This window comes from Protobothrops mucrosquamatus, unplaced genomic scaffold (genome assembly GCF_001527695.2).
Source record: "Protobothrops mucrosquamatus isolate PMUCROS unplaced genomic scaffold, P.Mucros_1.0 scaffold441, whole genome shotgun sequence".
Classification (NCBI taxonomy): domain Eukaryota; kingdom Metazoa; phylum Chordata; class Lepidosauria; order Squamata; family Viperidae; genus Protobothrops; species Protobothrops mucrosquamatus.
Genome location: NW_015386765.1, coordinates 426329 through 436955, shown reverse-complemented (window position 1 = coordinate 436955; position 10627 = coordinate 426329).

The window sequence follows — 10627 nt, the reverse complement described above, 5'->3', positions numbered from 1 at the left end:
TAAATTCAAACAAAGAATATTGATTCAGTGACGCAAATGAGTACGTAGTTCTTTCATGTTATTGGAGAAGCTAATGTATGAGTCCTGATATCTTCTTTAAAAAATTCAACTATGTTTTAACAATCTATAATACATTTTACACTATGGTAAAAGAGAGAGTGGGGGAGGAGAGAGAGAGAGAGAGAGAGAGAGAGAGAGAGAGAGAGGGCACATTCAAGATCACATAAATTGTTACCTGCAACTATTTGGACTACTATTGATCCAGCTCCACGAAGAGTCCATTTTCAGAGTCTGCCTTTCTTCAGTGGGTTAACCAGGTGGCATATTAACCAAGCAGGTCTCCCAGGAGGAACAAATACAGTTTATTGCACCCTGACTTTGAACTCCAGGTCTATATGTATTCCAGACAAAAGGCCAAACAAATTTACAAGACTATGCATTTCTACATTTTTTTGTGTCCTCGGGGATCTGTAAATGCTACAGTAATCAGAGGTTCTAGAATTCTAAAGGCCCCAAAAGGTGATGATCTGAAGCCTGAGTAATAGATGGTGGAAGGCATAGACTAAGTAGCTCTGAGTGACAGTAACCACCCTGTGTTTTGCATGAAAATCAGCGTCTATGAAATGACCTCTGCTTTTTTTTCTTTTCAAACCCATGACAGTAATGAGTATGAAGCTTCTTGTACATCAAGTATTATTCATATCTTAGCAAAAGAGGAAGGTGAGATATGGTGTGTAGTATACAGGACCAGTTTCAGTTCAAAACAGCATCTCATTTTTCTCACTTCCTTGTGATTATTTGGATATTTCAGCAGCAGAACTTACTTCTTCTGAGGTTTTTTTTTTTTTACATTTAGTGGGAAATGGGGTGGGGAAAAATCTGTAAATAAAGACCCACATGTTTAAAGCAGCACTTCCTCTAATATATAATATTGTCTCTGTCTAGTCTGCAAAACGTTTCTGAATGTTTATAGAAACATTTAAAAGAAATGCATGCAATACAGTAACAAAATGGATATTATTTTAATAGCCAGCAGCATACTATGGATTATTCTAGTAGCTAGCAGAATACAATGATCAAGGATCCACCAGACTGAAAAATAAAAAGTGACAGCTGCTACTACAATGCAAAGGAGGAAAAGGTCTACATAATTAGATTTGCTTCTCTTTGGATAGGCATGTCCGTACTGAGAACAGTTCATCTTAGTAGAGAGTTGTGGTAGAAGTATGGAATAGGGTTGATGAGTTTCACATCCATTTTATACCTGTTCCTTGTTCAAGAATCATGAATGGATAAATTGGTGTGGTGCAACAAAATAAGGTGGCTCATTATATTTACTACATAACCCTTTTTTCACAGCTTAAAAAGGAACAACAGACAAGAACTGATCACTGAGAGCTATATTTCAACAATGCTTAATTCATACTACTCAAACAATTTTTTTTTGCAAAAACAACCATGATCAGTACAGTTCTGATATCCACCTGGTTTTTAAAAACTTAGGCTATGATTTGGAGCTTATATGCCTGAGCATGGACTTCAATCAAGGCTAGAGGGTAACCATCTCCAATGAATGATGGACAGCTATTCCACATTTCTGCAAGTCTACCGCTAATAAGTAATACACTTATTTAGGAAGTGATATCCTGATCAAACAAATTAATCTAGCACAACAGTCTTATTCAGGCATCACAAGAAGGATTAGAACACACCTGCTAAAAAATAGGAAGTCAGTCTGATGACTGGACATCAGTTGGACATCCTTGCTGTATTCCCATCTGTGTGAGCTCAAATTTCTAATCAGGGTTTGAGTTTCTATGGAAACTTCCCATACAAAGGAAAGTAATGCAGATATCTCTGTTGAATGCATATATGTCACTCCAAATTAGATGCCTCCAGCATAACTATGGAAAAGTAAGGCTACTAATATAGATAATTATTCTCTACTTTTGTCCTAGCTAGGTATCCAACAGCCCAATACCCACCAGACACTCAGCAATGTAGCTTCTGTAATCCTCATTAATATGTAACCTTTCCTGTTGCCTACACTCAGCAATTCTAGGAGAGGGATTGAAAGGTTATAAAACTTGCCTAACGAAAGCAGCCCCTTGTGACTTGCTTCCATGGGAGATCATCCTGGGCAAAGTGCGATTGTCTGGGAATGGAATTCTCCAATACTGCAAGGATAAATAGATCTGGTGTTCTGGAGTCTTCCTTGGTATTACCTTTTTGGTATCCAACCTATAAATTCACTAGCCAGCAATATATGCCAACTTCTACTAAAACTAAACTAAACTAAACTAAACTAAACTAAACTAAACTAAACTAAACTAAACTAAACTAAACTAAACTAAACTAAACTAAACTAATAAACTGTCCATAGGTTTCATATTTCCTAAGTCTAATCTAACCCAACTTTCTCTTATTGGGTGAGAAATCTGCCACTGTGCTATCTTCCACATTCAGATTGTTGTTGTTGGTTTTTAAAAAATATATCATGTTTAATATTTATATGAGTACATATGTAAGTTGTGATAAATTCTTAATTTTAAAAAGTGAATCCAATGAGATATGCACAAATTCCTACTATTAGTCATAGAAAAGGAGTTTAGGGAGCTGTAGATTCCATTCCAGAAGGTTTACTAGTGCTGTTACTAGCTTTCAAATTAAATCTTCTGGAATCATTTGGGAGAATACATACACTTGGAACTGACATCTGAATTGTCCTTTTTGACAGCCTGAAAAGAGATGTCTCTGCTTGCTATAATGCATATTACAAAGAGGTGGCTAGTTAAACTGACTACCAAAAGGCAAAACTAGAAAAAAAAGAGCATGGCGTATTTCTTCTTGATGAATACATGTTTCTAGTAGATCTATTCTTAGCAACCACATAGATAGACCTTCTTCAGGATAATTTGTTCACCATTTGGCCCTTCAGATCTTCCAGCGATGCACCTATCATTGCTGTGATTGAGTCTATCCACTCTGTTGCTGGTCCTCCTTTTCTTGTCTTGTCTTCCAGATTACCAGCATTATAGATATACTTTCATTTCCAGGAAATTTAGAATTGATCAATAGTAAGGATTGAAGCAAACTTACTCCCCATAACTTTTGTTTTTGAACCAATGAAAGATTTAATCCCTGGCACCCATAATAGCTTCTACAGACATATTTTCCTGCTTCTTATGGGCAGATCACATGTGCAGAATATTCAATACATCATTAAATACAGTTAGTCTTTGAGTTACGATCACAATTAATTGGACCCAAAATTTATGTTGCTAAGTAAAAACATTTGTTAAGTGAGTTTTGCTCCAATTTATGACCTTTCTCGCCACAGTTGTTAAGTGAATCACTGCAGCTGTTAAGTTAGGAACACGGTTGTTAAGTGAATCTGGCTTCCCCATAGATTTTGCTTGTCAGAAGGTCGCAAAAAGTGATCACTTGACCCCAGGACACTGCAACTGTCATAAATATGAGCCAGTTGCCAAACATTTGAATTTTAATCATGTGACCATGGGGATGCTGCAGTGCTCATAAGGGTGAAAAATGGTTCTAAGCCACTTTTTTCAGCACTATTGTAACTTTGAACAGTCCCTAAATGTTGTAAGTTGAGGAATACCTGTATAGGGAAAAGATATTGCAACCTTGATTTGAATTGTAGTTCTTAGTGTTCCATCTCTTACAACTTCTTTATGAAGATTGATCATGTACTGCACTAGTTGCAAGGCTAAAATCTAAATGTGCTCTTAATTATCTGGAAACTGTTTCTCTAAAATAATATTTCAGTTCCAAAATAGGAACAATTTTGGTCATTAATTGCCTGCTAGTCTGAAAGGCCCAACTTTATAAATATTAGAGATCAAACAGCGATATTAAAAAAATAAAGACAGCTGTGTATTTGTGTTTTTATTCCTTGTTCTTTATTCTTGACTTGCTTCTACAGTACGCTTTCTTAAGTAATAAAACTTATTCAAGTGACAGATTTGAGGCAGCTGGAAGCTGCTCATCATGAAAGACCATTAAGCAATATCCTTTTGTTCATAAACCACAGTTACACTGGCTATTCTTAATTATTTTCAGACATTGATTCTTTCTGCCCCTTCCTATTGTAAGCCTGTAGTATGTACTGGATTGATAAATCACAATAACTTGTGATGTATTTCAAATCTTGTTTCTTAAATATGCGATAGTTCATATGTAATATAGTTTTGCTATAGTTTACAGATTACAGAATACTGGAGAGACCAAAGTGGCCTACAAGAAGAATAGAAAAGAGACATGGCAAGGCAAAGTATTTGCATATTAAATACGCACATACACAGACAAAACCTAGCAGGTAAAGCAAATAACAATAAGACCTGTCAATGGCTAAGAACAGGAAAGTTGAAGAAAGACAGAGGGGCAGATTCTCGTTTCACAAGACCAAGCCTTGGGAACAAATGCATACAAAGCCAGAATTCAGAAGATAGCAATGGACAACAAATGCCACCACTGCAAAGAAGCTGAAGAAACAGCGAACAGTCTGATTAATTGCTTCATTGGAACATGTACAAGAAATATCATTTGCCTGCAAGCAAGAACTGGTGGGATCACAAAATAGACAAAGGAATGGAAAACGAAGAAACTAGTGTTCTGGGACATTCAAATTCAAAAGACAAGCACCTGCCACACAACAACCCAGAGTTCACAATTATTAATGAGAAAGAAAAAACTTCTGGATGGTAGACATTGCAGTACCTGGAGACAGCAGAAGAGAAGAGAAAGAACTGGAGAAAATCACAAAAAAAACCAAAACCCTGCAAATAAAATAGAGCAGGGGTGTCAAACTTGCAATGTCACGTGACGTGTCGCGACATATCATGACTTTTTTCCCATTGCCGGCAATGGAGTGGGCGCGGTTTTGCCATGACTCATCCGGCCCACGGGTCAGCAGTTTGATACCCCTGGAATAGAGCAACTGTGGCAAAAGAAAGTAACAATAGTAATAGGCTCAATCTTGAGTGTAATCTGAAAACAATTGGAGCATCACTTGCACCTCATTGGCTTTAACAAAAATCACCATCAGTCAAATGCAAAAGGGAGCTTTAAAGGAACAGCTTACTTCCTGCAACAATATCTTTAACAACATTGAACAACATTTGCCTATCCCAGATTCTTTAGAAAATGGATAAAATGTCAAATCCAATCTAAACGTGTGGCTAGCTGTGCAACCAACCATAATAAGTAGTAGTAGTTGTAGTAGTAGCGGTGTGGTGGTGGTGATGGGAAAGAAATTGAATGTTATGCCTTCTTAATTTCCTCTGATCTTAAATAATGCTGATTATGTTCAGACTTTCCAATCAAATTTTCCTTCTTATTTCTGGAAATAATGATTTTGGTCAATCTCAGGGATTGGTTTTAAAACATTTTTCTGGCTCTTTTAGTGGCATTCAGTTGTGCTGAGTTACTGGGGAGACTTTTGGTGGCTGCAGAGCAACTGGCACCCAGTCCTTTCAGAATGATGTACCAGAAATATAAAAAATAGAGGTTTACTGTTCTTACTCTGTGAATAATCCTGTAACTATATTTGGCTTGTACACCATCGTCCTCAACATCTATGGAGATTCTCAGTCATCTAAGTCATGGTTGTCCCAAAGGTGCAGGGGTATGAATGGATTTCCCAAAAAAATAAAAATAAAATGCAGACTACAGAAACCATTTATGCTTCTGTTTGAGATGGAGACAATACAGATTCATCCCCAACAGCCTGCCCTGTGTTCAACAGTGAAGGGACACAGGGCAGAAAACATCCTGCAAAAAACACAGCTCCACAACACAATCCTTTCAACCGGTCCTAGAAAGCTCCACACCTATTTGCATTACTCAGGTGACCCCGAGGAAACAGATAAAAGTGGTCCCAATGACTCTCTAAAATGGGTCTTCAAACTTGGCCCTTTTATGATTTGTGGACTTCAACTCCCAGAATTCCTCAGCTAGTGTGCCTGGCTAAGGAAGTCTGGGAGATGAAGTCCACAAATTATAAAAGGGCCAAGTTTGAAGACCCCTGCTCTAAAAGAATGCAAATGACCAGCACTCTGCAAGGAATATAAATCCTTCCATTCCCCATCATTCCAGTCAGAGCTGAAGAAGCTTCTTGGATGAGAAGCAAAATGTCTTCAAAGACAAACAAGAAAGTCCACTTGTCTCTTAGAAAAGCACCTTTTGGACACCTTCCTCAACAGATACACACATTGTAGAACTCAGCTACATAGATACCACTTTAATCTCATGTAAAATACATGAGATTTAAATAAGTGAGGGGAGAATCATAACATTTGCTGCTACGCTTTCTTAAAATTCAAGTTGTCTTTATGTAACTTAATTCCATTTAACCAACTGTGGTTTCACCAAAATGGCAACTTCAAATTTGTCAATAGAAAATTTCTCTTTAAGTCCCAAACTGTTGTCCCTTTTCCCTTTTCTCATAACTTTTCAGTCTAAAAGCAGATCAAGTTCCAGTCTATGTACTCTAGAGAACTGCAGTTAAGGGGCACCTGGATTGCTCTAAAGTTATCAGAGAGGCAGGCAAAAGAAGCACTTTACATTAACTGCTTCCACGTCTGCATTGTGAGAAACACCATCTTAGAACTTGTTATCAGATTGCCAGATTTGGGGGGGGGTAATTGATGGATTAAAAACTAGGGCTATTCTTACTTACTGTAAATGGAGAGATCTGCTGTAACATCTGAAGGATGATGGAGCAGGCTGAACAGTTTCCAGTTCAAAAGTTTTTTTGGAAAGAGGGAAAGTTGGAAACTGAGTGATTGTGTGTCACAGCCAAGAACAGAGGGATGTAGGGAGAGAGAGGAAGAGAAGTTGCAGCAGTCAGCATTAGTACATTCTGGCAGCAGCTATCAAAATCCCAGATGCCTCTTTGCTGATGTATGAGTAATGACATGGCTTGATGTTTATGGACAGCTTGTGTTCTCATCAAGGTGAACAGAAGAGCTGTCACTCTCTTCTACCACAAGATGTCAGTAGTACCGTTTGAGTGTTAGATGTATCCTGACAACATGTTTCCACTCACATTATTAACAGGGTGGCTTTGAGTTTACTTCCCTCTGTTTCATGTTGTTGTTGCTGTATTATGATTTTATTATGGTTTGTCGCACAATCAACCAGCTGTTTAGACTGGATTTGGCATTTTTATCCAGCTATTGAGCCCTACCCAAGGACCTGGGATAGGGAGATGTTGTTGTTTGATGGTGTTAAAGGTAGTAAGATGTTTATTATTATTATTACGGTTCCTTGCATAGTCAGTCAGCTGTTTAGACTGTATTTAATATTTTTATCCTCCTACTGAGACTTCCTCAAAGGACCCCAAAGATACCAAAATGTTGTTTTATTATTACTATTACTCTTATGCCTGATTTAGTTATGTATAAGTGTTCAATCCTCTGAAAGAAAAGGGTCATTAGTTACTGCATGTTCCTTCGATTTTAATGGATCTGTTTTGACTATGACTAATCTGGAAACAACTCTCACCATCATAATTTATTTATCTTTTCATTAATAGAACATCTACTACTTCAATCATAGTGGAAGCACTGTAAAATGCTCAGTAATACAATAATACATTTAATGTTGTTCTCAATAAAAGTACATCTATATGGAGGAAATTAAGCATTGGGGTACCCCAAGATTCTGTCTTAGGCCCAGTACTCTTCAACATCTTCATAAATATTTTAGATGAGGGGACAGAAGGGGAATTCATTGAATTTGCAGATGACACCAAGCCAGGTGGAATCGCCAACATTTTAGAAGATAAGCTAAAGATCCAGAAAGATCTTGACAAACTCGAACACTGGGCCCTATCCAACAAAATGAAATTCAGTGGTGAGAAAAGTAAGTGTTTACACTTAAGTAAGAAAAACCAATCACATTGGTATACGATAGGCAGTACTTAGCTCAACAGTAGAAACTGTAAGAGGAATTTATGAGTCCTAATGGACAATCATTGAAGTATGAACCAGCAGTGTGCTGCAGCATCCAAAACAAGCCAGTACAGTCCTAGGCTGCATCAACAGAGAAATAGAATCAAGATCACATGAAGTATTAATACTGCTATATACTATCTTGGTAAGATTACACTTAGAATACTGTGTCCTGTTCTGGTCACCATGATATCAAAAAATTGTTCAGACTCTTGAAAGAGTGCAGAGAAGAACAACAAATGTGGTTAAGGGGCTGGAGGTTGAAATATATCATGAACAGTTGAAGGAACTGGGTATTTTAGTGTGATAAAAAAAAAAAGACTAAGGGGTGACATGATAGCAGTGTTCCAATATTTGAGAACCTGTCACAAAGAAGAGGGGGACAATCTATTCTCCAAAGAACCTGAGGGCAAGACAAAAAGTAATGGATGGAAACTTATCAAAGAGAGATTCAACCTAGAATTAAGGAGAAATTTCCTGACAGTGAGAGAAATTACTCAGTGGAATGACTTGCCTTCAGAAGTTGTGGTGCTCCAACACTGGACGCCCATTTGCCCAGAATGATATAGGATCTCTGCTTAGGCAGGAGATTGGACTAGAAGACTTTCAAAGTCCCTTCCAAACCTATATTCTATATTCTGTAATCAGTAAACTGTAGCACTACAGTGAAATAGTAACATAGAACAGAATAAGCACAAAATGTCAGGAGTGAAAGACCAGGTCCACATGAGATGGTCCAATTAAACTGATTTATTGCTAAAAAAACCCCTATGCACAAGAATTTTCTCAACTAATGGTTAGCACCTGCTTGGAGTTGGGTAAGATAATTCAAGGGGGGGGGGTTGGACTTAATCGGTTTGTGGCTATATATTCTAGGTTGATCCCTCTTTTAACTCTAACCCCAGTTCTATCACTCCTTCTCCTACACAAGAATACACTAAATGTTGCCAGATCAGAAACAACTTATTGTTAACCTCATTCCCTGGAGACCTTCCAGAACAAGCACTTTTTAAACCTCTTTCAGAAGAAGTCCTTCTTTGCTCTATGGTCAAGCAGTATGAAAGGAGGAGATCTCCTGGTACAAATACACTTTTCCACTGAATACTTTGGTAGGAGGTGCTTCAGCAGGCCCTCTCAGATTGCACACAATGCACAGGCAGCTTCCATTGTCAAAGATACCCAGGCCCCAAGTCATAGAGGGCTTTACAGGGGACAGGTAACTCTGAAAGATACCAAGAGTCAATGCAGCTCCACAAAATGTCACAGGAAGTATTCCACTCATTGTACAAATATCAGAAAGCAGCGTCAGTGAGCTACATACTTGCATTGATTCTGCTTCTTTGCATATTCTTCACTGCCTGCTACACATCAGCTAAAGTGACTTTGAGGGACAGAATGGGGTTAACAGATGACGGACTGATTCTCTCTCTGACTATTTATAATGTGAAAATCCCACTGGTTGATCCACATTGCCAGTGTCTTTTACACCATAGTTCATAGTAGTTGAACCATGATTTCCTTGACAGAATAATGTACTGTCTGTGATTATGTGTGATTCAGCTCCTGTGATTCCCAGAGAAAAAGAGACTGGGTACCCCCAACCCATTTCTGGGAGGGGGATACTTTTCTGATTCCAGAATCGAACTCTAAAATTTTATCTGCCTTCCAATAAACCTCCCCAAGCTGTCTTCCTAAATTCTTGCCCGGGACCATCTTCAGTGAGGGAAGTTTGCTCATTATATTTCTATCATATTATTATTTCAGACATTTTTTCCTGCTGCTCTTTGTCATATCACATTTCACCAAAGTTATATCCTAAAATAATGCCAAGAAACATAAACTGAAAAACAGTCAATAAAATGTAAGAGTAGGGCTGCAGACCATTACAGTAACAGTCTATGCATTTAATAAAGATGACTGTGATGCATCTAAGTTTATGCCATGATAATTTTTTTTGACCCTTAAAATGCAACAAGATTTCTGGTTTTCTTCCCGGAGACCAACATGGCAATCTCCTTGGAAAAGAATACCATCTTTAACACAATTATCTAGCTGTATGAGGCAGCAGAGGTGAAAAATCTACAACCTCTAGCTGTTGTTGATTTACTACTTTTTGAATCTGTCACTTTTAGTCAAGCCATGTGAGCTTGCTTGAATTTGGAGTTCAGCAGCATCTGGAGGGCCTTTACTCTGGTAAAGTTTGAAGTCAATCAGTGTTTTTTTTAAAACAAAACATTTAAATCTCCCGCACTTGCTACTCGCGTTGGAAAGTCAAAATGGCCTATAGAATCTAAAATGCAATGTATTAAAAAAGTGCAATCAAAGATTAAAATTGGTGTTAAAACTGTAACAGCTGCTAGACCTGGTGGATGAGAAATATTTTGGTTGCTCTTTAGTTATTTCTTTATTACAGTGACTTCTATGCTGTTTAAGTCTAACCAACTCTAAACATCCCCTATCTCACAGGTCATGGACCGGTCTGTGGCCTGTTAGGAATCAGGTCACACAGCTAGAGGTGAGTGAGCGAAATGAGTGAAACTTCATCTGAATTTTCAGCTACTCCCTGGCGCTAACATCACTGCCTCAGCTCCACCTCAGATCATCAGGCATTAGATTGCGTATGTGAGGGATCTAGGTTGTGCGCTCCTCTC